The sequence below is a fragment of the Pipra filicauda genome, unplaced genomic scaffold, assembly GCF_003945595.2.
Source record: "Pipra filicauda isolate LSUMZ 115617 unplaced genomic scaffold, ASM394559v2 scaffold301_size890592_pilon, whole genome shotgun sequence".
Classification (NCBI taxonomy): Eukaryota; Metazoa; Chordata; class Aves; order Passeriformes; family Pipridae; genus Pipra; species Pipra filicauda.
The window spans coordinates 718,047-745,832 of record NW_024104423.1 but is presented as its reverse complement, the minus strand read 5'-3'; the positions used below and the strand labels follow the sequence as shown (position 1 = coordinate 745,832).

Sequence of the window (27,786 nt, the reverse complement as noted above, 5' to 3'; positions counted from 1 at the left end):
GATTTTATGTTTAGAGGCATTGTGAATTTATGTATACATATACATAAAATACTTAAAGGACAGTTAAACTGGAGTGAAAAGGACTCCTTTGTAGGATTGAAATAGCTGTGATTTGGAGAAGTACAGGTTGTGTAGATACTCTGTAGAATATAAAGGATATGAGAGCCTGCATAAGAAATTGAATTTCAGGGAAACAGGGTTAAACTGGATGGTTAAAAAAAAGACAAACTGATAATTTTTTGATGCTTCATGAAAACTTAAGCAAATACTATTTTACGTGATAGATGTTTGCTTTTTTTTTTTTTTTAAGAAAAAGTATACTGATATTTGAGTTGGGATATTTATAATTTCTTTTGCATCTTGCAACATGATTACTTTTTCTGATACTTGTTTTAACTTTCTCAATATGTTTGTATACAATAATTAAACACAGTGGAATTCCAAGACAAAGGTTGACAAGTGCACAACAGAAATTCTTCTGATATTTTCTCTTTATGTCTGAGAGAAACAGATGCCAGAAGTGCATAGGACATCTCTATCTAGTCTGTTGCAAAGAGGGTACACTTGCTTACCATAGTACTGACCAACTTATGACATTAGCAACTGCCCTAGAAACACTATCCTCTTTGTTATTGTATATAATTACCTCAGCTTTTGATTACAGTCTTAATAGCTTCCAATTCAGTACTTCAAATGAAATTGTCAATTGTGGTATGCCAGTTCATCTCCTTGTATGGAATGACACATCAATGAATTGGTTTCAAAACTGATATGATAGCGGTTCAGTATTTTACATGCAAAATCCTTTTTCATCCACATTTCTGTATTCTAACGTTTAGGATCTCAGGATACTGAGTGTTCTTCAATAATTTCTTGCCCATCACAAGTTGACACTTTTCAACTGTATTTTTTTTGTCCTCAGAATGGAAGAAAGAACTGTGGGAAAATGTAACTATAGAAAAAGAGATTCTAATTTTGATAGTGAGCAAAGAAGAGATAGAAAAGATAATAACTGGCATAGATAGGGTAGATTGGCTATAGGTCAGTAATTCAATCTCGTGCATTACCTTAGCAGGACCTTTGGGAGCTGAAGTGGAAGATCAGCTGTGCTACTGCAAGGCACATCACAACAGTTCCATGACTTGGACCTTCTTTGACTTTCCTGGCTTTGATGTCTGTTGCAGATGTGATACTAAGGTACATTGGCTGCTGGTCAGATCTAGTGAGGACATTGCTACAGAACATTCTTACTGATAATTATTCTTGAGAAGAAAATTCTTCCAAGACAAAAAGAAATTGTGTTCTTGGAGCACAGCTGAGGATAATGGAGTTGTAAGGAAGGTTTGTTTGTTGTTGCAATCAGACTTGGTAAATCAGATGGGTTAGTGTATAATTTTTTGTTGGCTTGGCCAACCTTAACATACTGTGCTTATTGATGCTGGGACTCAGTACTACTGCACAATAGTGATTCTGAGTAATGTGTAGGAAGACTTGTTTGAGTTCAATAAGCAGCATATTGGTATTTATGTTTTGTATCCTGATGCGATTGGTTTGAATGTTTCATCAGGCATCATAATCAGCAGAACAGCACATACATGTTACAGTCAGACTTAGTTTAGAGGTTTGACTGGATTGTTCATCTTGTACTCCAGAACTTCAACTGAAAAACCTGTTTTTACAGAAAGCCACAAATTGTTCAGCCAAGTAACAAGGCTAATTTCTACTAGCCTAATAATGGAAAAAAAAGAAATCAAAGCAAATCATGATGAAGACACCTGGTGAAATTCTATTTTACTAAATTTTATGCAATTGCAATAGGAATTTCTTTATAAAAGCAATTTACAATGAATGCAAATTGTATGCAGTGATGTCACGATATGATGTTTTTTACAAAGAGTGCATTAAAAATCTTTAAAAATCTTTAAAGATTTAAAAATCATTAAAAATCTTTAGCTGTGACTCATTCTGGTTGCAAATGAAAAATGAGGCTCACAAATTTATTTCTACAGGCTGCTCAAAAAAATGCTAGGAAACTATTTAAACCCCATCAAATCATACTGTTTTCTTGAACAGAAAACCAGTACTCACTGTAGTTGCATTCAAAATAAAGGCCTTTTTTCCCTTAAAGTTGTTTTGCTTTCCTGTTAAAATTATTTTAAAAGAGCAGGTATTGTGTCTTCTTTTTGGGAAAACTTATCCATTTATAATGATGACACATTTTTAAATACTGAGTGAAGTACTTCTATTGCTTTGGGCCAGAAGTCTAATTGAAAAATATTAATAAAATTAATTCAGCATTCAGTGTAGTGATTTGAATTTTTACGTCAAACTTTTGTTTCTTCAAGTCTTTACACTTGACTCATCGCTTCGTTTTTAACTTTTTGATAAGAGGAATCTCAGTGAAATCTATGTCAGTTTAAAGGAAGGTTTCTCCCATCTGAAGGTTTCTTTAGAAATCACAGGCTAGGACTTATGGTTGGACAGTCTGACCATTCAAGCCATGCCTATGGTGTGCCAAAATTAGAAGTTTTGAGTGCCAGCTTATTTAAGTGAAACCTACCATTTAGTGATGGATTCTGCACAAAAGCTGCTAAACACCTAGACAGTCATCGTTTGTTGAGGAAGTCTGGAACAGAAAATTTATTCATCAAAATCAATCAGATCTGTGCATTTGATGTTTATATTACAAGTGGCTGCTACAACAGAGAATTATTCAAGTGCTGCAGCACTTATATACTGTATTGTTCTGGTATTTCGCATTCAGTAACCTAGACATCTCCGATCTGATGTCTTCTGTAATGTAGCAGACAGAAGCCAATGTTACCAATCAACAGCTCAGACTGCAAAGGAACAAAGTGAACACATTCAGACATTCAGCCAACATTATATAGAGAGTGTGCCAAAGTCATTAATTGCTTATTTTCCCAGTGGATTTATTAATCACTTCCTCAAGAGCTTATGTTAAAAAAAATCTCTGAATTATCCATCTCTGAATAATGTTATTTTATAAATATTACTGCATTTTAAGTAGGACTTTAGAGAAACATAGTTAACAAAAAGAGAACTTGAAAAGTCAGTAGCAACAAAGTTCCAGATAGTAGAAGAATATTTCTAGAAGGTTATAGAGTTTGTATGGTTGGAAAAATTAAAATAGAAAATACTTTGTACTCATTCAGAGAATTTGTTGGAAGGAGTCTTCTCATATCAAGAACTGATTTCTCTGTCACAGTAATTAGCTGACTATTTAAAAAATGGAAGAAGACAAGAGGCATCTGAGAAATAACTTGATGATGTTTTGAGGATGGTTTTCCATCCTAAGGTTGTTATTTGCCATTATTTACCAAATGATCTGGCAAAATGACGATTGATATACTTAGGATACTGCCAATTCTGTTACAAAGTCTTCATTAGGACCATGAGTCATGCACCATGTAGCACCCAGTATGTCATCATAGGCTTAAACAATAAAAATTTTTGTAGCGTGTCATGAAGATTCATCTGGTGTTTTCTGAATTCTAGGGGACTTCTATGAGATTTGTTATCTCAGAGACACTAAAAATTAACTATTTATTCCTGTGAAAACTTGGTAGATAAAGTTGCTCCAACTAATTTTCTTCTTTGTGTAGGGGCACATAAATGCACAAGGTGCAAAGTTGAGCAATTTGTATGTCACTTTGTGCATAAAATGGTCCGTCCATGCCCCACGTGGTCAAGTTTTATTACATGTACGTCTTTGTGTTCAGCTAGCAAAACACAAGGTCTGTTGACTGGACTTTTTTCAGACGGTAGCAAAAAATAATTAAAAAAACCTTTTCTTTCACTAAGATATATACACATACAATTACAATCTATTTACAAAACTTGAAACTGCAAAAGATACCAACCTAAATAAAGTGGAGCTTTAAAGTGTGAAGAAACTGAAGGTGTGCACTTGGTTGTGTAGTGTTATCTTCTGGAAGGACTGTGAAATACAGACAACAAAAAAAGCCCCAAAGCTTTTGCAATTAGTGATCAGATGCACTTCCTTATGCTCTAAATATGATGGAGTCTGCTGAGCCTCTTTTTGCTTCAGTAGGGCTTAGATAAACCAGATGAAAAATGGCTTCTGGAGCCTTAACTTCAGCTTTCATGAAGGAAAATGCCTTCTTGCCTCATCATTTCAGCATAAAACTCTAATCTAAGCATAATACATCTTATGATGTATTCTGTGTCTGGAGGCATCATCTGGAAGGGAAGGACCACTAACAAAATGGCAGCCATGACCACTAAAAAAAGTGCCTGTTCCCCCTCAGCAACCTGAGTCTAGGATAGTCCTCTATTACTTCAGTGTGGCTTGATAGAGGACAAAGTTACAAATGTACTTGAAGAATTGCTTCCTCTTGGGTTACTAACTGCTTGATTGTTGTCATCATGTGGAGATGACGTATGTACTTTTTGCGAGCAAAAAAGTACAAGTACCGAAAATGCAAATGATGGTCAGCAAGGTGTTTGGACTCTGGGTGTCACAGGCAATATCTGTGTCTGCTCAGAAACTACGGCAGCAGAAGATAATGGGGCCAGTGCACTGAAGCAGTTGGTGCTGAGGACCTGGCACTTCAACTGAGGGTTTCAACTTATAAACTAATTTTTCCTACATTCCGTGACCATTAAATTAAAACTCTGATTTACATCTCATTTTAAGATTCACCATAGAAAGAGGGTGCTCATAATGCCTTCCAGAATAATAAAACTGATTCCTGGATACTTGGCTCTAATTATGGTAAACAGTATAAAATACAGGGTACCTAGAAAGGTTTATCCTTGCTTGCCTTAGCACTAGATCTGAAAGAGAATGTAATAAATAATAAATAATTAAAATTCCCCAAACTAGGAAAAGGAAGACTCAGTAGGACAAGATAACAAGAATGAAATACAAAAGGAGATAATAACGTGCCAGAGCAAATTAATTGAAAATTGTGGATGAACTCTGATGGACATTTTGGGCATTATTAGACAAATTTAACAATGGAATTGCAAAATGGTTTTGGCTTCTTTCTCTCTTAATATATGCTTCCGTCGGAATTTTCAGCATTCTCTATATTTAAAGCAAGGTAAAAAAACACTTATATGTTGTGCTACTAAATCATCTCTGCAGACTGTTTTGTGTATATTGCCAGGCTGAAGCAAATAAACCAATCAAAAATAAGGAAGTGAAATGAATCTTCTCATGAAGTTGCACTAAATCTTTCTTTAGTATCATATGGAAAACTTTTTTATCATAGAAATAATAGTATTTAATACCGTGAATATTATTATTTATGATGATGCATATGTTAACTTGATTTTTCGTCTTTTCTCCTATTAGTTTTACCTTTTAACATCTAGCTGTACATTTAAACTATCATTATTACTCATTGCATAACTTTGAAAGTCACAGAAGTATTTTTGTTTTCACCTGTAGAATACTTTAACTTTTTCTTTCTTTCTTTTTTCTTCCTTCCTTCCTTCTTTTTCCTTTCTTTCTTTTTTATTCTTTCTTTCTTGTTAACTATCAAGTGTTTAACTTTTGGCATAAATGATGTGTAGGCTTTTTTTCTTCTCATCCATTGCAGGTGTTTTCATAGAACTCAAAATAGTTTTATTCTTAGAGCAGCAGATCTCTCTGTCCTTTCTGTGTGTTTCATATCAGTAGACAATTTTTCCTGCTTTTTTACCCTCACTAGGTACTCTGTTCCATTTGCTTCATCCATTTATGCATGATTTTGGACTTGGAAGAAGTGATAAATGCTGTCTCCTCCTTATCACTCAGCTTTTAAGTTGTTCTGACAGCAGAAACTGCTGTTCCAGTTAGAGCAGGTTCATTAGGTCACCAGAAAGCACTAGCAGAAGCACCTTTCCACTTCTAAACTTACTACACTAGATGCTGTTGCATCAAGTAGTTCCTCTTCTTAATTGGTTTAAAGCAGCATCCACCAGAGCTTATAATAACACATAGAAGTAGTCTGTCACAGTGGATGTTGAAATTATTACCTCTCATTTGCAATTCAATGAAACTGTCATTTTTCCCTTGCAGTTCTGCTTCTTTTCCACCGTATGTTCTCCTTAATACAAGCAGTTGGGCAGTGCTTTTATATCATTCATTCACCTCATCTCTTGCTTCTGTTGCTCCCCACGAAGCAGGCTTTCTGCAGCTACAGCCTACTGTTTGCTGCCTATGACTGCTTTCCTGTTTTGTTTTTCCTAATGAAGGAAGTTTGTCAGCATTGTAGGCTTCATTCTTCATCATTATGCAGTTCTTTTTTTTTTTTTTGCTATGTTTGTACAATTTGCTACAGTAGTTGTATGTTATATAAATGATTAATTAGCACTTATTACTGCTTTACATTTCCTAGGTACTGCACAAACTAACTAATCAAGCAGTTAATAAAGGAATTAAGCAAAAAACAACACACAGTTACAGGAGTTTTGTTCTCTCTTTGTCCTTGTACAGTTCTCTTGCTTACTGGTACTCTGTGAAATCTGTAATCAAAAAAAATATGTATAAAAGTTCTCCTGAATAGGTGATTTTTTTTTTTTTTCAATTATGTCACAGTAAAATGTAATTGAAAACCAGGGCTTGTCTAGTTAGATATAATAAACCCGATTATATTGTGTGGAATTTTTAAAAGGCTTTTTACTTCATCCTATGGTCCCATTAAAATCAACAGCAATATAGGCAGCCAGTGTGAACACTGATAGGCCAGCAGCAAACTCCTGGGACTAAGGTACCACATTCATGATTCCATGAAATTGTCTTGATACGCCTTGCTTGGTAGCTCAAAAAAAAGAGAAAAATCTTTGTTAGGGTGAACCTGGGAGTATTGTCTGTTAATGTTTTTATTTTTTTTTTCTAGAAAAAATAACAAATAATTTACAGCTAATAAAAATAAACTTTGTAAACTGTAATTTTTGACTTGCTCATGTGCACTGGGAACTTGCATATACATACATATACTTGCCATAATTTAAGTCTAATTTGCAGACTTCTGAATCATCTCTATTGACAAGGTAGTTTGAACTTGCTTAGGTCTTTTGTTCTCAACTTGACAAGATGGAAAAATACATGGTTTATGCTGATTTAAAAAAAAAAAAAGGCTATTTCTCTGCCAACAAAAGGAATGCTTATTTGTGCAGGACATAACCCCTGCCATGACTTGACTAACAAAGACAGTTCAGTTTGGTGGGAATTCATGCAGGAGTAAACTTTTCTCATTTTACCACCCAGTGTAGCATGATGGAAAGATAATGAATTTTCTGTTGACAGCTTCTTTTTTCCACATCCAGTATAATATTCAGAGCCCTGTTCAGCAGGTTTGAAGGTCTGAGTTTAAGTATAGCCAATGGATGATGACTGAACAAAAAAAACGGTGCACTGTATGCAAAAACCAGTACCTAACCAGATGAAAATTTTCAGGGAAAATCTCTGTCACACACAGAGGCTTTATATACATATGCAGAGGATATATATATATATATTTGTATATATATATATATCTCATATACAGTGAGGTTTAGTTTTGACTCCAAAGCACTCTGAAAGTGGACCACATGAAGAAAAAGAGAGAGGACTTTTTTTCACCAGGAAATGATAAAGAGAAATAAATGTGCTCTTAAATATTTTGACAGATGGTCTGTTACACAGATTCATTTGTGTTACTAGAAATGTAACCTTTATGAAAAATTATGACTAGATTATCAAAGTATCCCCCTGTTTTCAGATTCCTAATAGTGCTGCACAAGTAGAGTTCTTAACTACGCAGCACATTTTCAACCAACTGTGTAATTGAGAATTTCTCCCTGCAACAGCTGGATGCCATTTTTTTGTTCAGTATCAAAAACTGCTCAAATGCCTCATGATTGCTATTTAGGCTGGAAGCAGTTTTTCAGCATTTCAAAGCAAAGGGAATTTTGATGATTGCAGGAGTAGGACTTCATGCAATAAAAACATGAGCTGGACATGTTTAAAATTCATATGCAGGTTACGGAAGATGTACTTTGAAATTGTGTACTTTTCACTGTGTACCATGAAAAACAGTAGACCATGTTTTTTGTTTCCTGTCTTCTATTGCCTATCATTATTTTGAGGAAGAGAGAGATGAAAACTTAGAGCAGTTTAAAAACATGGTAATTCTTGCTTTGCTACCTAAAGAAGTAAGGGTGAATTGATGCAACGTTAAGACCGTGAGAAAAATGGAGACCAGTGTAATTTATGAAGGATTATTATACACTAGTGGAAATGTTATTTGAGGTACAGACGTTTTTAAACCTGTGTTGTGTTACAAGCACTTCTGTGATGTACAGATATTTTAGTCGTAAATTCCATAGAATGTATAACAGGATGTGAAAGAAAAAGATTGTAGTTGGGGTTTTTTTGTAACATTTCACTTGAATATGCAGGTGCAATGCAGAAACTTCCCTCACATATGTGTTGTGAATAAATATTTATCCATATATGCAATTATCAGATAAGAGGGATTGGATTAATGGGTCTCTATTCAGTACTTCAGACTAAAATTATTTTATATATAATAATCATGGGCTAAAATTTTTGCCTCGTTTCCTTCCTTACTTAGGAGCAAAGGACCGACTGACTGACCTGTTAATGTGCTCTACAAATTTCATGAGACTTTTTTATGTGTTTTCTTCCATTGCTCATGACTAACCTGAAAGGAGGTTGTAGGCAGGTGGGGATCGGTTTCTTCTCCCAGGAAAGTAGCAACAGCACAAGAGGATACAGTCTTAAGCTGCACCAGGGGAGGTGTAGGCTGGACGTTAGGAAGAAGTTCTACACAGAAAGAGTGATTGAGCACCCCAGGGGGCTGTGGAGTCACTGTCCCTGGACATGTTTAAGAAAAGACTGGATGTGACACTTAGTGCCATGGTCTAGTTGAAGTGGTGGTGTTAGGTCATAGGTTGGACTCGATGATCTCAGTGGTCTTTTCCAACCTAATTGATTCTGTGACTCTGTGTGAAACTGAGATAATAGTGCATACGTGCCAGATGCCACTTTGCTAGGTCTAGACATGTCTCATTCTTTGTTGACCTCTTTGCAGCAGCTGCAAGGCTGTTTGTGTTAGCTGCTTGGCTCTTCCTCCACAGTCAGTATGGGGCGAGAGTTTCAGCTCACTGGAAGTACCTGTGTCAGTCAGACACGAGCAAGGTAGGGTGAGAGGTTATCGACAGGAGTAATGCAGCAGCTGTAAGAGTGAGAGTGGTCATAGGTCTTGCCTGTGGCCTTTCTTTCTTTGCTCTCTCACTAGTTGCAATCAGAATTTTTTCTTTCTCTCAACCCTTTAGCACAGTTGTTAGTTTAGTGTTTTGTAACTATTTCTGTTTAATATACATAGGCTTCTCAGAGGGGTGGTGGATACAGAAAATTGGGGGTTTCTTTTTTTTTTTTAATTTACCTCTGTTTATAGTGTTCTGCCTACTTCAGAGCCAAATTCTTCATGCACATAGCATGAAAATCTCACAGTGGGGCAATCTTGGGTAAGGAGCTGTGAAAGCTTCTTACTAAAACCAGATTTGGAAATATTAAGGCTTTATATAACTGATTCTTTCAGTTACAATGAAGAGCAAATTAAAACCATTTACCTCCAACTAGAATAGACTGCAGAACTTCCCACTGGTGCTGATGCAGGAACATTTCATAAAGAATATTTTATTCCTCCTGTGGATTGATGTTGAGGGAAAGCCTGTGCTTGGGATTTTTCCTTTATCTCATGTACAGACTTATAACTCAGTTTCAAAAGCAATTAATATTTATGAGGTTGGGCTGAGAATAATACAACTGCGGTGAGACGGTGAAATGTCTGCCATTCACACACTGCTGTAGAGTGATATAAATACATATTTAAGTTTGAATTAATTAAATTTTATTTAATCCTTTCTCTGTGAACTTGTAAACAGATACTAGCGAATATCAACACTAGTGCATATTATTGGAAAGTGATGTGCTGTCAACATAATTTTAGACACCATTTCTTGCATAGTAGTTATCACTAATTCAGAACTTTAAACTTTTTCTCATTGGTGTGCTAGCTGCTGAAATCAGAAGTTTTTTCCAAGGTATAAATTGTTTGTGCTTTGGATACAGAAACAAGGGAATGCCAATAGTGATTGTCTAGTCACTTCCTAAAGTAGCGTAATTAAAAATCACATTTTGCAGAGCCTTTTAATTGGCATTGATTTTAATCCTTTATCGTTAAACAGCTTCAGGTTGGCTTCTTTTCAGTTTAGAGTGAAGTATAGTCAAAAGACTGTGTCACTATAACTGGTGCCAAATACAATCAGACTAAAAGTGCTCAACTTCTCAGCCCGCCTTCTCTGGCAGGATGATGGAAGATATGAGCAGTTTATTATGGTAACATGGTGCTCTTGATGTCTTGGGGAAAATAAGTGATTTGCTCTGAGTATGGACAAAATCTTAATGTGTTATTATTACTGTAGATCAGGAACTGAGCTGTAGACATTGAAGTATTGCATTAATATTTGCTGTGCTTGGATTAGCTGAATTGGCAGCATATTTAAGTAGGGACTTGGGCTTTCTTATTATTTACTTAATTGTATTTGTAATTTACTGTGGCTGAGTACTCAGCATGATTTTTAATTGTCTGAGGGAGACTGTTAATTTTACCAATGAGGTTCAGTAAGTGTGTGTGATATTGCAGTCTTGGCTATATAGGAAGAAGGTTGAGTTTTGTGTTCATTGCTACGCTTTATGGTATTCCCATTATTACTATGCTAGTATGCTTGTAATTAAATTTTTAGAAGTTTGTTTGCCTGTAGTTACTAGGCAGTCCTAATTTCTTTATTATTATTTTGCTAAAATTTGCAAATACATGAGGTTCCTGCCTATTTCTGAAAAAGTAAAAAATTGTTGATGCTAGTGGCTTAATATGCACTAAATTATGTTCTGAAAGAGGCCTCTTGTCAACATCAGAGGTGTTAACTGCCATTTGTCACCCTAGATACATACCTTCATTGAAAGGTTACAGTATATATAAAGCCCTTCCAAGTACACATTTGTAATTCAACAGGTTTCAGTTGTTAAAGTAGGTCAGTATCTTGATATTGCATAGAGAAAAATGGATAGTCATGCACTTTGACTGAATTACTTAATAAAAATATGAGAAGTGGTGGGGGGGGGAAAAGTGAAAGTAAAAATATCAGATAAAAATGTGACCCATTTCCTTTAGAGTATATATTTGTTAATGAAAAATTGTTCATGCCAGAAGAACACCAGGAATATAAAGAAGCATCATGTAGAAGAGAAATCAAATGGTTTACTGTGTAATAAAACACTTGGAGACCTGCCCTTCATTTTGGCGCTGAAATTTAGTTTCATGATAATGGTCACACTGTGAATTGGTATTCTGCACAGGAGAGGTACAGACATGATTATAGTCTATTTCTTAGAATTACAGATTTGCAAAATAATTTACATAGAAAGGAATTACAGGCAGTCATCAAGTTGCTGAGTGCCTTGTTTTACTGTGTGTTCAGTATCTCCCACAATGGAGATGCCACAGCCTCCCTGGGTACCTGTTCCGGGTTATTCTTTTTTTCCTGTTCTTTTCCACACTTTTTTCAGGTTTCTTTTTAACCAAATCTAGCTAAAACAAAATTAAAAAAAAAATAAAAATGGCTGCAATGTCAACTTCGAAATTATTTTTGTCCCATGCCCTATTTCATGCGTCAGGGATCAAAAGAAAGAATATAAGAACTTGGCAAACAAATGCTCATAGCCTCTGGATGTCCTGAACTTTGGTTCTTTCTGAGTTGGATGTTTCTGAACTTTTATAGTTATCTAAATTCAGGGGGTTTAATTTTCCCACACTTTTCCAGACTTCTCTTGAAAGTGTGATTTGATGTCCACGACCTCCTTGTGGCAGCAGTTCCACAGCACAACTGCACGTTGCAGAAAGGGTAACCCCACTTTGTTTATTTGTTCAGCTTTCTTTCTTATTATGAATTTTACTCCTAACCAGCTTCTTTTCATGTCCTCTAGCTCTTGCACTGGGCAGAATGAAGAAAAATATCTGAAAAAAATAACGTCACTAACCCTCTCCATGCCAGTCGTCATGCTTTCATAATCTCCCATGATTCAATTTTCTCTTTTTTTATAGTCTTACCCTATTCATTGTCCCTCATGCAGAAGTCATTCTTTACGTACTGTCACCATCTTCCTGTTGTGTGAACCTTTTCTGGTTGTATCTCAAGATTAAATAAAATATAGGGAAGTGGGCAAAGAAGGCTAGCATGCATAGACATACATAAATAAGAAGGAATAAAAGCAAAATGGATGAAGAATTAAACAAATTTTAAAACTATTATAATATATTGATTTAGTTTGGGCTGTTGACATGGATAGTACCATGTGTAGTACAGAGCTTGAAGTGCACTAGTCCATGACTATTTCTGAAAACTCTTATCATATATACTTACACATTCTTCTCAAATTTTATTTTTTTTACACGTTAGGCAGTAGCTTACAGTGTGCTTAACACTAGTGTGATGCAGGTGATGTCTTTACATTGCCAGGCTTCAGTGTCTCTGTCATCACTAAATACATCTGACAAGTTAAAATTTCTCTTATCCAAGCAAACGTTGTCAGCTAAGTGAAATCCATCTGAGCCCAGCTTCAGCAAGGTTCTCAAGCAAATCTTCAAACATGGGAGTTTCAATGAGTTCAGAGAAATCCTTACAACCCTTTCAATTTTATACTCTCACAGAAAATCTGAAATGGTTATGATGTAGTCAATATTGTAGTCAAATTAAAGCCTTTCTCAAAAGACATCCTGTCAACAGGAAATCTGTGCATTTCTGAAGTAATTTAAAAGCAGTTTCTGGTTCTGTACTCTCTCTTGGTCCCACTGCCAATCTGATAATTTTATCATCCCATTTTTCCATTTTAAACATATTTTTCTACCCCTTCTGACAGAAAAACCTGCACAATCAATCAAGGAAGATCAACTGTACAGAAGGAACTAGAAATTTGATTCTAGAATTAAGAAGAAATACACTAAAGATAGTTATATACCTCAGGGGAGAGGCAGGCCCTCCAAGCTAACTCTACACAAAGTAACTCTACAAAGTGCTGTCATTGGAGTACTGGTGGAATGTGTTTCTATCCTAACATTAATTCCAGAGACTCTGAACCAGTGTCAAAATTTAGTTCATCTTGGAAACAGGACTCATAGTAAATATAAAGACAGTAACAAAGGGGAGGCTGCAGCCTTCATCTCTTTCACTGCTGTAAAGCCCCAGGTGCTTTAGAGGTTAAAGAATTCCCAGAAATAACCACCTTCTGCATATAAAGGCAGTTCCTGTCCTCTTAGCAGTTTCTTGGAACAATTTCAACCCAAAGCTTTTTACTAAGATGTGCATCCCACTTCCAAAGGAATTCATTTAAGGAAGTTTTCTAGCCAATGGGAAGTGGGACATCAGACTCTGACTGGAGTTTTGTAAGCATGAGTTTGTAATATTTGCAGGTTATTTTTGCTCTCAAAATTTTTACTTGTTTTTTATGACAACTGATCCCCAATAGTTAACTGTGATGTGTAAAGGTATTTCTTTGAATGAGCATCAGGAGATTAAAATAACTTAGGAACATATCAAACAAGCTATTGTATTGATAAATCTTCAGTATAGTCCAAGACTAGTATCAAAACACCCTTAGCCACATTTTTTTTCTCCTTTAATATGCTTTAAAATAAAAGTTCGATTTGTGATAACTGCATTTACAAGACAAAATATTCATGCTTATTCCGGCTCGTACTTACCAATTGTTCACATTAAAAAAAAGACTGAATAAAATGGGCTAGACCTTTAGGTGATGAGAAACAAAACTTGAAATAGTGCGATGACTCATATAGCACAAATATAGAACACAGAGGAAAGCCATTTATTTCTGTTAGTCTGAGTAAGTAGTACTGGAGAAATAAAAGGGGAAAACATATATATCATTTTCCTTACAAGAGAGAGAAAATGGCTTGGAAATAAGTATTTTCAGTTTATATAATTTTTAAAATTCATATATTTTAATGTGCAGTGACTTGCCATTGCAGTTTTGTCCACTACCCATCAAATGCTGGTGGGGAAGCACTGTTTATATAGCTGGGTAGTTGTTCAAGTTTTCTCACCATTCTCCTCTGCTTTTCCAGACAGAAGCAGAAGGACTCTATGGTACTTATGTAGTGTGAGAAAAGGTTGTAGAAGGGTGAGAATGGGGGAGAGGTGAGCTTGCAGAGATTTACTGAGCAATCCCTAGGCCTTGCATCTTTATGTAAAAGAACAGACAAACTCTTCAGCATTGTGTGGAAAGAGTAAAACATTTGAGGTGGCACCACAAATGCAACATTTTACAATCTCTTTTTTTGTGCTTTTTCCTTGCAAGAAGGGGAGTGTGGTACCATGTGAAAATCTTGCCATGGAACATTGATATAGAACCTCTCAATATTGCTGTGATTTTTAATGAATACATAGGTCCTTGCCATGTTAATAATTTTATCTTGTTTCAGGCTAGTAGTTTTAACTGCTACACTTTGATTGTGTTTCAGAACAGCCGAGCATCAAATATTGGAACTGACATCCGAATTAAAGAGTGTGTGAAAAATCTCTTCCTTCTTTAACTGTTGAAACAAACTAAAATGGAAAACTGACTAAAGGAGGTGAGTCCTTTCTTCTTATTCTCTGATCATTCTCCTTGATCTGTCTCTGCATCACTTTTATTCTTTTTTCTCCAGATTTGCTTCCTGCAAAGGCAGGGAGGCAAATGATTGCAAATTTTGAACTGCTTTAATGGAAATGAAGGTAGCCTAGAAAATTATATATATACGATAACTCATCTTTGTACTTACCTAGTTATGCCAGCCAAGGACAGTGTTAATATCAGGTGTCTTTGAATGTTATGGTGAATGATTTTCACAAGTCTAACATGAACATAAAAATGTAGCATATAAAGTTAAATGTTGAGTAGAGCCCCACAGAGCTAGCTGTACCATACCTGTGGAGAGAGTGTAGGGAATATAAGAGGAAAGGATTGATTTGACCTAGAGGAGTATAAGAAAAGGGATAGATCAGAGCCAAAAATGAAGTATCGAAGACAATCATCTTTGAAGCAACATTGAAAGGACCTGGAGAAGCTCTGGTAAGGAAAGAACTTCCTTTTCCGCAGTTTCCACAGCTATTTTTATTTGCTTTTTTTTCTGTTTGGTCTGGTTTCTTCTTTACATTAAGAGCTGAACTGGTAGACATACTGAAGATAAGCTGACCTCTAGTTTCCTGGACACAACTGGAATAGCAGTGAAACATCTACATATAGTGAACTATTGGCATTTCCCAAAGCTAATCATATCAAAACAAATTAAAATCAATTCCACGCCCTGTTTCCTTATTACCACATGGCAGACTCAAGATATATACACTAGAAACAGGGAGGGTTTTTTTAATTTGTATGTCTTTTTAAAAGGCTTGTCATTCTGCTCATGATTTGATACGATTTTAAGAGTAACTCTTGGAACTATGACATGACTCTTTACAGTTTAGCTAGAAGGAATTTAACTGTAATGTTAAATAAATCATATATTTGGCTATGGGTATATTATGTTAGGTATGATACTGTGCTTCAGTTTTTAAATTTCCCTGTGTGGAGCATGAGTTTAAGATACTTAATTAAATGTTTTACATCTAAGGAATACTCTTTGTATCACTCCAGAGTGATCTTTTTTTCATTGTTTTCCATTTACATGGAAAAAAATTCAATGGATACCCCACTTTATAATTTCTTACAATTAGAATGTTATCTAATTATCCAACAATAACAATTGCTTTGTATTTTAGTAAACTTACCTTAAGAGGAGAAAATAGCAGTGTGCTGCAACATTTTCATAACCATAAAATTGTATCCATGGTGACTCATTATACTTTATATATATATATGTATATATGATTCTACATGTTATATATGATTCTGCATGTTATATATGCAGTATACATGCATGTATTTATATATTAGAAGTATATATTTCTATGTATCACTAGAAAAAGTGATACATTTTCTTTGCAGAATAGGACTTGGAACTGGTGTTCATTTTCTGATAATGTGAAATAATTAGAACAATTCAGCTACCTTTACCTCAGATTGGCCTTCTATAAAAGTCTAAAACTTTATTGAAATGATGACATAATGTTTGCAGTGGTGTGATTTTTTCCCAAGTAGAAGTTGGATTTTTAACTTAGGAATTTGTTTTTCTCAGTAATACATTATTACTTATATATATTTATATCAATTATTATGTATTGTGATACAGACAAAAAATAAACCCTATCCCCTCACTTCCTAGTGTTTTGGGTAAAATGGATACCTGCAGCATTCCCAGAGTTAAGTTTCTTGCGGCTGTGCTCAGTTTTGGCTTTTGTACCTATGCTCCTGAATTTGGGCATGTGTCTTTTTGAAGGGTCAAGGAAGTAAAGAATGATGCAGTAAGAACATCATTACTGCTGTGCAGTCACCTCTGCAAAAATTAGGAAATGCCAAAATGCATGTTGTCAGTTCAGATGTATCATGACAGTTGTTTTCCAGCAATGTCATGTACCATTTTTTGCCTATACTTTTACTTGAAGTTCACCTCAATATAGATGTTTTCCTTTTTTAATGACTTAGAAGTAACCTTGTGATTAGTTATATGATTAAATTTGATTCTTCTTATGATGTTTTGTAGAGTCCACCTATTTAGCTGATCCACCTAGTTTTAGATATGGTATTTAATATTTTAGATAGGTATTTGTAGATATGTACAGACACACATACTCCTCTTATATCAACAAGAAGCAAAGGTATCATGTCTTGGAATAAACATTTTTTTACCTGAGTGTTGGGAGAAGATGTGTAATGGGACTTTTTCAATACAGAAGATTGTATTGGAAAATGTAGAAGGAAGTGATTTTTTTGTTGTAAATACACTGTTAGAACTACACAAAAAAAAACCCATTCATGTTAGAATAATCTGAACGGACAAAATGACCAAAACTAAGAACTCTCTTGAGGATATAGATCCTTTTCAGAAGAAACACCAGTTTCTGTGAAGCTTGCTGTCAATTTATTGCCCTTTTATAAAGGTTAACTTTTTGCTTAGGGCAAACAGATGCAAGGTAGGGGCATAAGAAATCTCTTAACAAAGGAATACAAAAGAAAACATTATGGCATTGAAGAAGGTATTTTGATCAGAGATACATTTATCAGAAAGAACAGGGTGTGATCCATTTATTTTCATAAGAAATATATTGTCAATATCGAGTTGGACTCGATGATCTTTGCGAGTCACTCCCAAGTCAGAATAATCTGTGATTCTGTGAATATAATGTTACTCTTTTGTTCAAGGGAGATGCAGAAAGAACTTAAATATGCTATTAAATCAAGATATGTTTATCATCAGGGAGGAGATGACTAGGCTTTGAAAAAGTCAGATAAGGAGAATCTATATGAAATATGTTAGGGGTGCGGATGAAATTGAACTTTAATGAGATTAAACAAAAGAAATATAATTAATCTTCTACAATGAGAATGTATGGAAGTAATTTAAACCTTAAGGCCTTCTTGTCTTATTGAGAGACAGGATAGAGGATGCTTTACTTGATCTAATTATGCAGCAGTCTCGGGCCCTTCAAAATATTGTTCCTTAGGGGAAAAGGACACAAGACATAGAGAACAAATTACCAGTTAAAAGACATGATGATCTTTGATGCAGTACAAGGGAAAGCATAAGGTATTTTACTAGTAATCCTGGTGTGAAAGTAACAACTGTAATGAGAAAAATTAGAAATATTGCCTCAGGTAAAGTACACTGAGAAGGCACAAAAGCTTGGATGAGGCAAAGGTACTGATATCAAATATAAAGAAAAAAACAGATTTCAAGTACTAATTGAAAAAAATGATCATGACTTGCTTGTGTTATTTTAAAGAAAAATTTAGACAAGAGTTTTTATTACAGCTTGAATAATAATTCCATGGTCAGTTTTACAAAGCCCATGAATCAGAGGAAAGAAACTAAACTGACTGTGAGATAGACAGATGATTTGTCTCTCTATTAAATAAAATAGGACATTTCAAATGAAAATACATTTCATACATACCTACTTCCTTCTCAACTTATGGGAAAAGCAAATATCAAAATAAAAGACAGGAATAACTCTTTTAAGCTTTTTGGTATCCATGGCAATTTGGAAGTCCAAGGAATATCCATAACGTTTTGGGATGAGCTCTATACTGCAATGTCTTGGACACTTCTTAGGTTTGAGTGCTGTAGTGACAACAATAATTTCATAACATCTGTGTAGTAATAAGGGAAAATACAAAGTTACAGAATCATGGAACCACAGAATGGCTTGGGTTGGAAGAGACCTTGAAGATCATCTAGTTCCAACACCTAGTGCATAGGTGGAGAAAAGATCAAAAACTTCAGAAGAAGAGGTGCTGAGATAACAGAGTCAAATATTAGATCAAAAGTTTCATTACTACTATAAGTAAAGAAACAATCATTAACAACTAGAAACTATGGAGTTTTATCTTTGAGTAATAAACAATCGTGAGGGATTTGCTTACCTGAATTATATATGTAAGTGGGGGAAAAAAAGAAAAATAAATAGAAGGGTTGATATTTGATATAGCTAAGACCATAGGCAGACTTTTTTAATGTGTCAGTCTGTAAAAAAATTTCACTTCATCACACCTAGCAGAAATAGAAGACAATTCCTCACAGCTATAGTCATTTTTGTATCAAAATTTATTTCAGAAATGGACCTTTGATCTCCTGCTTTTTGACAGTTGGTGTCATCCAGATATGTACAGACTGAATTCTAGATGAAGATGTGGTCCTTCTTTCTATGTCGTCTAGACTGACCCTTTTTTTGAAGCCTTCAGATCAATTATTGTTTTACACTGTCTTTAAAGCATGACTACATTACACCTGCAGGATTTAAACAGCATAATTAAAAAATGTGCCTATTTATACTTTTATTTAAACAATAAGGTACCAAACAAAATCTTTTGTTTATTTTTAAATCATTGCTTTTTATTTTAAATATTTAATTTTTTATTTGTTTTACAGTATTTAACAAAGTAAAAAGGTTGGTAAACTCAAATGAACAGGCTTGGGAAAAAAGAGATAAAGTACCTTCAAGGCAGCATTGCCTGATTCTGAGCCCACCTCCCATTGCCTTGTTGAGATTGTAGAAGACAGGTGAAGAAGTGAGGCTAAATACTTAGGCATCTAGTCCTTTTTTATTTGTTACACCTCTTCTTCCTATTAATCCTATGGAATACTAAAGGATCCTTTAATTTTAAAATACCTGTCTTTGTGACTTTTTTTCTTATGGTGGGAATCACAGCCAAAATAGACCTGCATGTGAGTGCATGACTGTTGACTTACATCCCTGAGGAAAGGGACACTGTACTAGAGATAGATAACATTCTTGTAAGGGCTTTCAGAAGAGGTCATCCCTAGCTCAGGAAATACCAGAATTATTCTACCTTTTTATGCTTTTATATACTTTTCTTTAGGTATATATTTTCACTGTGGTTTGTGGCAGTGGCTCAATGAGCCTTGGAATTCACTCAGCATGGCTATTTTTGTAAGTGCACACTACTGGAAGTGAATGCCTGTAAGAAATTTGCATGGTGGGTCAAAAAGTAGTAACACCATTAACTCTGAGAAATGGAATATTTCTTGTATTCCCATAATTCTCTTCCAGTAAAAAAATTCAAGTTGAGCACAGTGGGAAATGCAATTTACTCCCATGGTATAAAATCATATCCCTGAAATAATTCACCTATCTTAGAAACAAACCAATCTAAGGAATGACACTGATTTTAGGCTGCTGATGCAGGAGAGATGCCTTTCATTGGTTTCCACTGCACATCATAAGCAGACATAGGCATAATGATAAATATCTCACCATCTCCTGATGGCTTAATGGAATCACCAACTGCACTTTTATCCTGATTTTTTATCCTTTTGATATTCAGAAAGAGTATAGAAATCACATCTGTCCTTAAATGATCTTCCTTTATGTTTTTATATTATTATAACAACTACAGCAGTAACATAATAAAAAAATATGATTCAGATAATCCTCTGAGTCCAGTTTTGCAGAGATGGAACTGGAACTGTGCAAAATAAAAAAAAAAATTTGTCCTTACTGAGTAGTGAAAGTCTGGCCGAGGTACGTTAGTAACCGCTTTCAATTCATTGGGTAATTCAAAATTATAGTCTTCTGAAAACTTTATTTTATATTAAACTCTACCATATGGTTATTATTTTTTGCTGCAATCTGTTTTATTTCTATTGTATAGTTTCTACTTACCTTTTGTTTTGTTGCCCTTTCCTGCCAGCTCTTTTAACTACAGTCTGCATGCTGCAGATACAGTTTAAAAAACTGTCTATTGATTTGGGGAAAAGGCACTATAGTAGGGGATCACAGCAGGGACATGGCACAGAATTCTAGTACTCAGAACTTGTATGCTCAAGAGAGACCACAACCATGTTTGGATGCAGTGATCATGTTCTCAAGACCAAGGGAAAAAAACCCAAGGAAACTGGTTTAACAAAGTATAATTCATCAAGAACAAAATGTATAACCCTACATATTATTGAAGGTTTCTGAATTGCCATCGCTCTTTAAGCATGAATTTATCTGATCACATTGATGAAATTTAAGTAGGCTAGAAATTTCATTGTAGTGTTTTTATTTTGCAAATGAGAAGAAATATTTCAGTGTTACAAAATCAGCACAGTGAAATAATTCACACCTAGGTTTTATGAGCTGTCTAGGAAGTTCTTCAAACAACTAAAATTCAGATCTTGTAAATCCTGAAAATCAGGGCAATTTCAAGGAATGAAAGAAAATATAAAATCATCAAAAGTAAAATCTGGAAATAGTTCAGAAATAAGTGAAGTGATAAATACTGAGGAGTGTGAATTGCATAAATGTTTGGGGTGAGTATGTATGTAAAGTAGCATTTTGCATGTCCTGGATTGACATAAATCTAAGCAAATATTATGGTTAATTATTAGGCAGTATAAGAATAAAGGTGTATAAAATGGGAATGTGATCTCATAAATCAAAATTCTGAAAAGGTTTTTAAGAGCATGGTACATTACCATCTGTAACAGGATTCTGCAGGTGGCAGGCACTACTTGGGCATACTAATATAAGCAGGTCACCTTTCTGTTCCAAATATGGCCACTCCAGGACATATACTTCATTAGGTACTCACATTTGAAAAAGTTGTTGAAAATTAGAGACTTTGGGAGACGCCACAAGATTGGTTCAAATGGGCGTAAAAATAATGTCAGGTTTGATTCAGTACTGGGGGAAAGAGTAGAGTTGCAAAACTTTTCTCTCTGTGGAAGGCAACAAAATATTGAACATCTGAAACTCGTGAGTGTGACAGAAAAGATCCAGTACATACAAGTTAAACCTAGATATGGAAGCAAAGTACATACTTTTTGAACAGAAGTAAATACACATTGGAACAATTTACCAAGCAGTGTTGTGGATTCTTGTAACTTAAAAGATTTCATTTGGAATTAAGTCTAGGATTGCTGAAGCAATTTAGGGAATTAGATGCTCAAACATCCTTGAAATGCACTCATTAAATTCTCCAAGATCTCTTGGGTTCCTCTAGAAATGCAGCAGAGCTAAAAGGAGTGTGCTGTTTCTGATTCACAATCGGGACTTGATGGAAGGCACTGTGAAGTAGTATGAGACAGTTTCTGTAATGTTACACAGCAGGTTAGACTATATTGTCCCAGTGGCCTCTTTTGTTCACAGTCAGTGTGTTTGTTTATGTGTATGTGAGAATAGCTAAAAAGTGTTCTGATCTAATAGGAGCTACTCGAGATTGCTGTTGAAGTACTTACAGCCCATCTGTTTAAGAAGATGACTGTAATTCACTCATGTTACAGTAGGATATTATTTCAACTCCATTCTGCTGCTGGTAGGGAAAAGACTGAAAGACCAGGCCTGTGTGCAGAGGTGGCATGGATATGGGATCTAAGAAACAGCTTTGTGTCTATTAGGCTTTCGGAAACTGATTGGATTGCCAAAGCAGAAATGGTCAGTCATATTTCAGGACCTGCTCTGTGATCCAAGTATGTTGACCAGAGGAGGTGCTGAAATATTACTAGATAGGTATATTAACTGAGCATTTCTTGGTTTTCCATAATATTGTCTATATAAAGAATTCACTTCAGATCATTGTTTCTCACCAAGAAAACTTTGATCTTAAATGAATATGTCTGGCTGGCTCAATTTTGCTTTTATGAGAGCTACAATGAATTAGAGGCTATATCAACATGTTAAGCACCCAGTCATCCATCAGTGCAAGCGGTAATTTTGTTGGCACTGGGCACTGCAGCCCTGACTCTAGACATGATCTATTTTCTTTCTTTTTTGCACTTGACTTCCTAGGATCTGCATCACTAAAATACGTCTGTAAACCATATTTGTTATCAGTACAAGTACTACTTCCAAGCCCATTTCCTAGCATTACTTTTAAGAGATACCATCTGAAATAGGATGGTCATGGAGAGCAAAGTAAAGCTCACTTTTGAGTAACGACGATCACTATATTCCTTGAATTATAGAGGGATTCTTTCCTGAGTTTTGTTTACTCACAAAGCTGAGTTTCATGAGGCTCTATAAATCCAAATTCTGCCTGATAAACACTATTTAAGTATAGAGTAGTAACCTAGAATATTGAGGCTTTTTGTTTTTCTCTTTGTTTTTTTTAACAATATGAAAACAATTCATGTGGAAAAATGAGTAGTCTGCTTATCCTTATTATCACTTACTGGAATTACAACTTATGAGTCAGTTTTTTAAACTTACTTTTTGTTGATAAGAAAACCAGCTTATGTTATAAATCCAAGGTATGAATGGTTATAATTTGTGTAAAAGTGAATTGAGTCTAATATAAAATACAGAGATAAGTAAGTGTTTATATAGTGGTTGATATATCATAGATATATTAGAAATCTTTGTATCTAAGACATCAATATGACAACAGGGTCATAATATTGGGTTGTTTGGGCTGTATAAGTATATAAAACCTATTCATCATCTTTACGAAACACACATCATTACCAGAATGCAAATTATGCTGATGAGATTGCTGCATTTCTCATCCTTATCATGGAGATCTTTCATGTGATCAGTCAAGTTCAACATGGGGAAAAAGGAACGTGTATTTTAGACAGATTACTGATAGCTACTGCTGTGAGTCTTCTTTGTGCAGCTTGTCAAAGTTCAAACTAAAAAGCATCTATTGTGATACCCAATGAGGGAAGAAGACTTAAGAAAGCCAAATGTAAAATACATTACATTTTGAAGATCAAGGTATTCCAGCCAGGTACTTGAGTTGAAGGTGCTCAGCATCCAAAAATTGGATTGTTTTATGTTAGTGACTGAGAAGAGGAAAGTGCAGCATTAGCAGTTTGGGATTTTTGGTTTCTATAAGTGAGTGAGTAATAATGTAATTTAAGTCATCCAAAAAGTAATATATGTCCTTGTTAACATCAATAATTTTCCAATGTAGCTATTCAAATTACGTACTCTAATTTGCTCCTGTGCCTCAGAGAAGTGTCATGGTTTCCTGTAAGACGCTTGTGATTTTAGCTTCAGAGAACTGCATGAAAATACCCTCTGGTCTGGAGGGTGCACTGCTTCCTGATGGGTAGACCTTGTTAAAATTAGGGGGGTTTTAACACAGTAAAAATTGAGTTATGCTGCTTTATGATAAAATAATTAAGTTCACTTCTTTATTGGCCAAATGAGTTTGAGAAATGCTTGCAACCGAATGTCACGCAACTTTTATATTATTTTTCTTTACGTTACATTTTATGTGCATGTTTATGCATATATGTATAACTAGTTTCCCTGAACATTTAGTAAAAATAACAAATAAGTGTAATTTTTTCTTTCTACCTATTCAATTTGAAAATGTAACTCAGAAAGTGTGCTCAAGGAAATGAGGCAACATAACTGTTCCAGGAGGTACAAAATGGACTGATTAGGTCAAAACATATTTTCTTTAATACACGATGTGGAATCTGTCCAAAAGCAAAATAATACTAGGCAGGACTGAAGGCAGTCAGTATGACATCAAGAAAGATATAACACTGCTGGGTTGAAATGCGACTTGAACTCAGAGCTTCTTAGATTTAAGATCAGAAGCAATCCCATATAAGAGGGATATATCTAAGCAACTTTGTAGGTGATGCAGCTATTTTAACTCACAGAAAATAAGAAAATAAGCAGGCTGTGATTCTAAAACCAGCACCTCCATGCTGATATCATTGGACCATTGTAGGATCATTCTTAGTGGAAATTTGTAACAAGAATGAACTTTGTCCTGCAGCAAGATTTCTGATCTGACTTTGATTCTTTGATACTTGCTGACACAAGTCAGATTTCTTTCAGTGTCATGAGAAGAGCTAGTGTCTTAGAGCAACAATAAGCAAAGAAACCCATGCTGTGGGGAAAGCATGACAGAAACAAGTATAACAGGGCATACATAGTTTTAGAAATTACCTTATTTGAGAGAACATCTGTTTTAGGTTTAGACAAATTAGTACCTTGAGACTGTTTGGGTAGAGAATTGATCTCTTGTCGAGATGTCAATAGCTTGAGTATCTGAGAAAACAGAAAATGATTGCTACATCCTGATATTCTTTTACTAGAAGAATTTATTCATCCTCCACTTCCTGACCATTATAGCCTTCAACAACATGGTGAGTTTTTTATTTTCGATTACTAATCTTTACTGTACATGATACTATGGTAAGATTGGGGGCTTGTAGTGTGTCTTTTCTAAGTAATTGGTTAGCTGTCAGGAATCATGAAAAAAATCAATAATAGTAATAATTTTTAGCTCTTAAATTCTAAATTCAATGTTTTTTATATTGAACATCTGTCATATGTATAGCTCTGTATGGCTATTTTTTTTAATTACATTTACTTTCTCTGGGGTTTCCTTATATTTGCAGAAATTAACCATAGAACCATAGAATCATTTAGTTTTGCAAAGATCATTGAGTCCAACTATTAACCCAACACTGCCAGGTCCCCACCACTAAATCATGTCCCTAACTGCGTCTATACATCTTTTAAATACCTCCAGGACTGGGGACTCAGCTGCTTTGCTGGGAACATGTTCCAATGCTTGAAAACCCCTTCCGTGAAGAAATTTTTCCTATTATCCAAACTAAATCTCCCCTGGCACAATTTGAGGCCATTTACTCTGGTTGTGTCACTTGTTACTTGGGAGAAGAGACCAACTCTCACCTTTCTTCTCAACTTTCTTTTTAGTTGTAAAGACCAATAATGTCTCCCCTCAGCTTCCTTTTCTCCAGGCTAAACATCTTCAACTCCTTCATAAGACTTGTGCTCCAGACTATTTGCCAGCTTCATTTCCCTTTTCTGGACGTGGTTCAGCATCTCATTGTTTTTCTTGTATTGAGTGGCCCAAAACTGAATACAGGATTGAACATGTGGCCTCAAAAGTGCTGACTACAGGGGGACCATCTCCTCTCTAGTCTTGCTGGCCACAATATTTCTGTTACAAGCCAGGATTCTTGGTCACCTGGGCACAGCGCTGGCTCATGTTCAGATGGCTGTCAAGCAGCCTGACCCCCAGGTCCTTTTCCACTTGGCAATTTTCCAGACACTCTGCCCCCAGCCTGTAGCCTTGCATGGGATTGTTGTGACCCAAGCGCAGGACCCAGCACTTGGCCTTTGTTGAACCTCATGCAGCCTGTCCAGACTCCTCTGCAGTGCCTTCCTACCCTTCAGCAGATCAACACTCCCGCTCAACTTGGTGGTGTCTCCAAACTGACTGAGAGTGTACTTGGTCCCCTCATCAATAAAGATATTGAACTGGACCAGCACCAATACAAAGCTCCAACCAAAGGACCAACCTATACTCCTCCTCCCAAAGCTCTGTCACTAAGCAGAGGACTTCCTCCACCTGGGCACACCTCCCACAGGGACGCTGACTGCTCCTGTCAGGTACTGCCATAAGAGCAGGGCACAGCCCTGCAGCTGGCACTGGGGTGGAAGCCTGTTCCCACCAGAGCTCCATCTGGGCAGCTGCATCAGCCCTTCCAGTGTATCCTTCCAGACCAATTACTTTCTGGAAACATATACCTGGCATAAATTATCTGGTTTCAGCTTAGATTAGGTACTTAGTTTGTAATTAAAATCCAAATGGTAGAACAAATTGAGAATGACAAATGCAGTTTATTGAATCAGTAGAAGACTGCTTTCCTGTTCTGTCTCCAATGCAGTTCCACTTTATTTACTGATTATATGCGAACTATCATTATGTTGTGGCACTTCATAACAATTCAGATATTTCATCAGAGATCCTTCTTGGTTAGAATGATTGAAATGAATTGGTGGAGTAATTTGTATCGTTGTAGTTACTGATAATTTGTACTGCTACACAGTCTATCAAACTGTTCATTTCATGTAATGTTCAAGATATGAAACCCTATTTATTTTCTGTGAGGAAATCTTGAATAAATATAAAGCTTTGCTTTTTACAGAGATATGATATGGTATTCCTTTATAACTTTGCAAAATGAAATGCCTTCTGCTGAGTAGATGGACCTCTGTGCTAAAGGAGACAAAAATTCTAACTTTGAAATATTACTCGTGTTGGTTATCCTTCTAAATGTTTATTATCTTATAGTCTTATTAATAGCTGCAGCAGTGCTAAAACAAGGGAAGGTGTATGAGGCAGGAATATTGTATTGTTTTCTTACAGGAAAACAGAATGCAAATTTTAGGCATATTTTTCAAACTTGAATTATTTATATATCAAACATTACTCTGGTAAATCCTGATTATACTTATATGAATTCTCTTAATCTTTTCAACAGTTTGCCCTGAAGTTTTTAGTGATCCTCATGACTCACCCAGAATCTATGAAAGCTGGGACTTTCATATACATATATTTAGATCCCTAGATCTCTGTAGCTATATTGATATATGTTTCTTTTCTAATCATAAAAAAATCTTATCTCTTTATTTTTGGGAAAATAAAGTATTATTTTGGTGCAAAACTGGTTTAATTGATTCATGTATAATTGGTTAATTATAACAGCTCAGCAATAACACAGTTAAAAAATGTGACTCAGATAATCTTTTTAGTTCAGTGTTACAGGGATGGAACCTGCAAAACCTGTGCAAAACAAAAAGACAAATTTGTTCTTGCAGACTAGTGAAAGTCTGTCCAAGGTACGTTAGTAATATCTTCCAATGCACTGGTAAGTAATTATACAAAGGAATTATACTTTTCTGTTCTGATCATCATGACAGCACCTGATATGTTGACACACATTAAGCATTTAGTTTCCTTCATGTCCTCTAGTGTGAGTAGTGATGTGAGGGTCCTGAAAGTGGACAGATCTCCAAGAGGACATGTACTATTTATGGCAATTTTGGAGGGCAAATAGGTGTCTCAGGAAGGCAGTTTTTTTGCGAATGACGAAGCTAGTGCTTGAGTAATCTGTGTCTCTGTTATCAGATAAGATTGGAGACTTCAGTGTTTGAAACACCTCTGGGAAATGGGAAAGCTTAGTGGGCTACTAATAGTCTTTAATTCCTTCCACCGATACTGTTAAATCCAGGTGTTTGACAGGACCCAATTAATACAGTGTTTCTGCTGTTACTGATTTCCTGGGCATGCTTGTCTCCCATGCT

The 27,786-nt window shown here is 35.4% G+C and overlaps 1 protein-coding gene across 5 annotated transcripts in view; it reads left to right on the top strand.

Moving 5' to 3' along the window:
* Positions 1-27,786, top strand: part of DLGAP1 (DLG associated protein 1) — a 416,743-nt gene that overhangs the window by 133,366 nt on the left and 255,591 nt on the right. For 4 of the 5 annotated variants that reach the window (XM_039383293.1, XM_039383295.1, XM_039383297.1 and 1 more), the window contains one exon: positions 14,580-14,690. The gene's annotated coding sequence lies outside the window, so the exon portion shown is untranslated. Of the gene's footprint in view, positions 1-1,072; positions 1,198-14,579; positions 14,691-27,786 lie in introns of those variants that run through there. The other variant, XM_039383294.1, reaches the window with a different exon arrangement.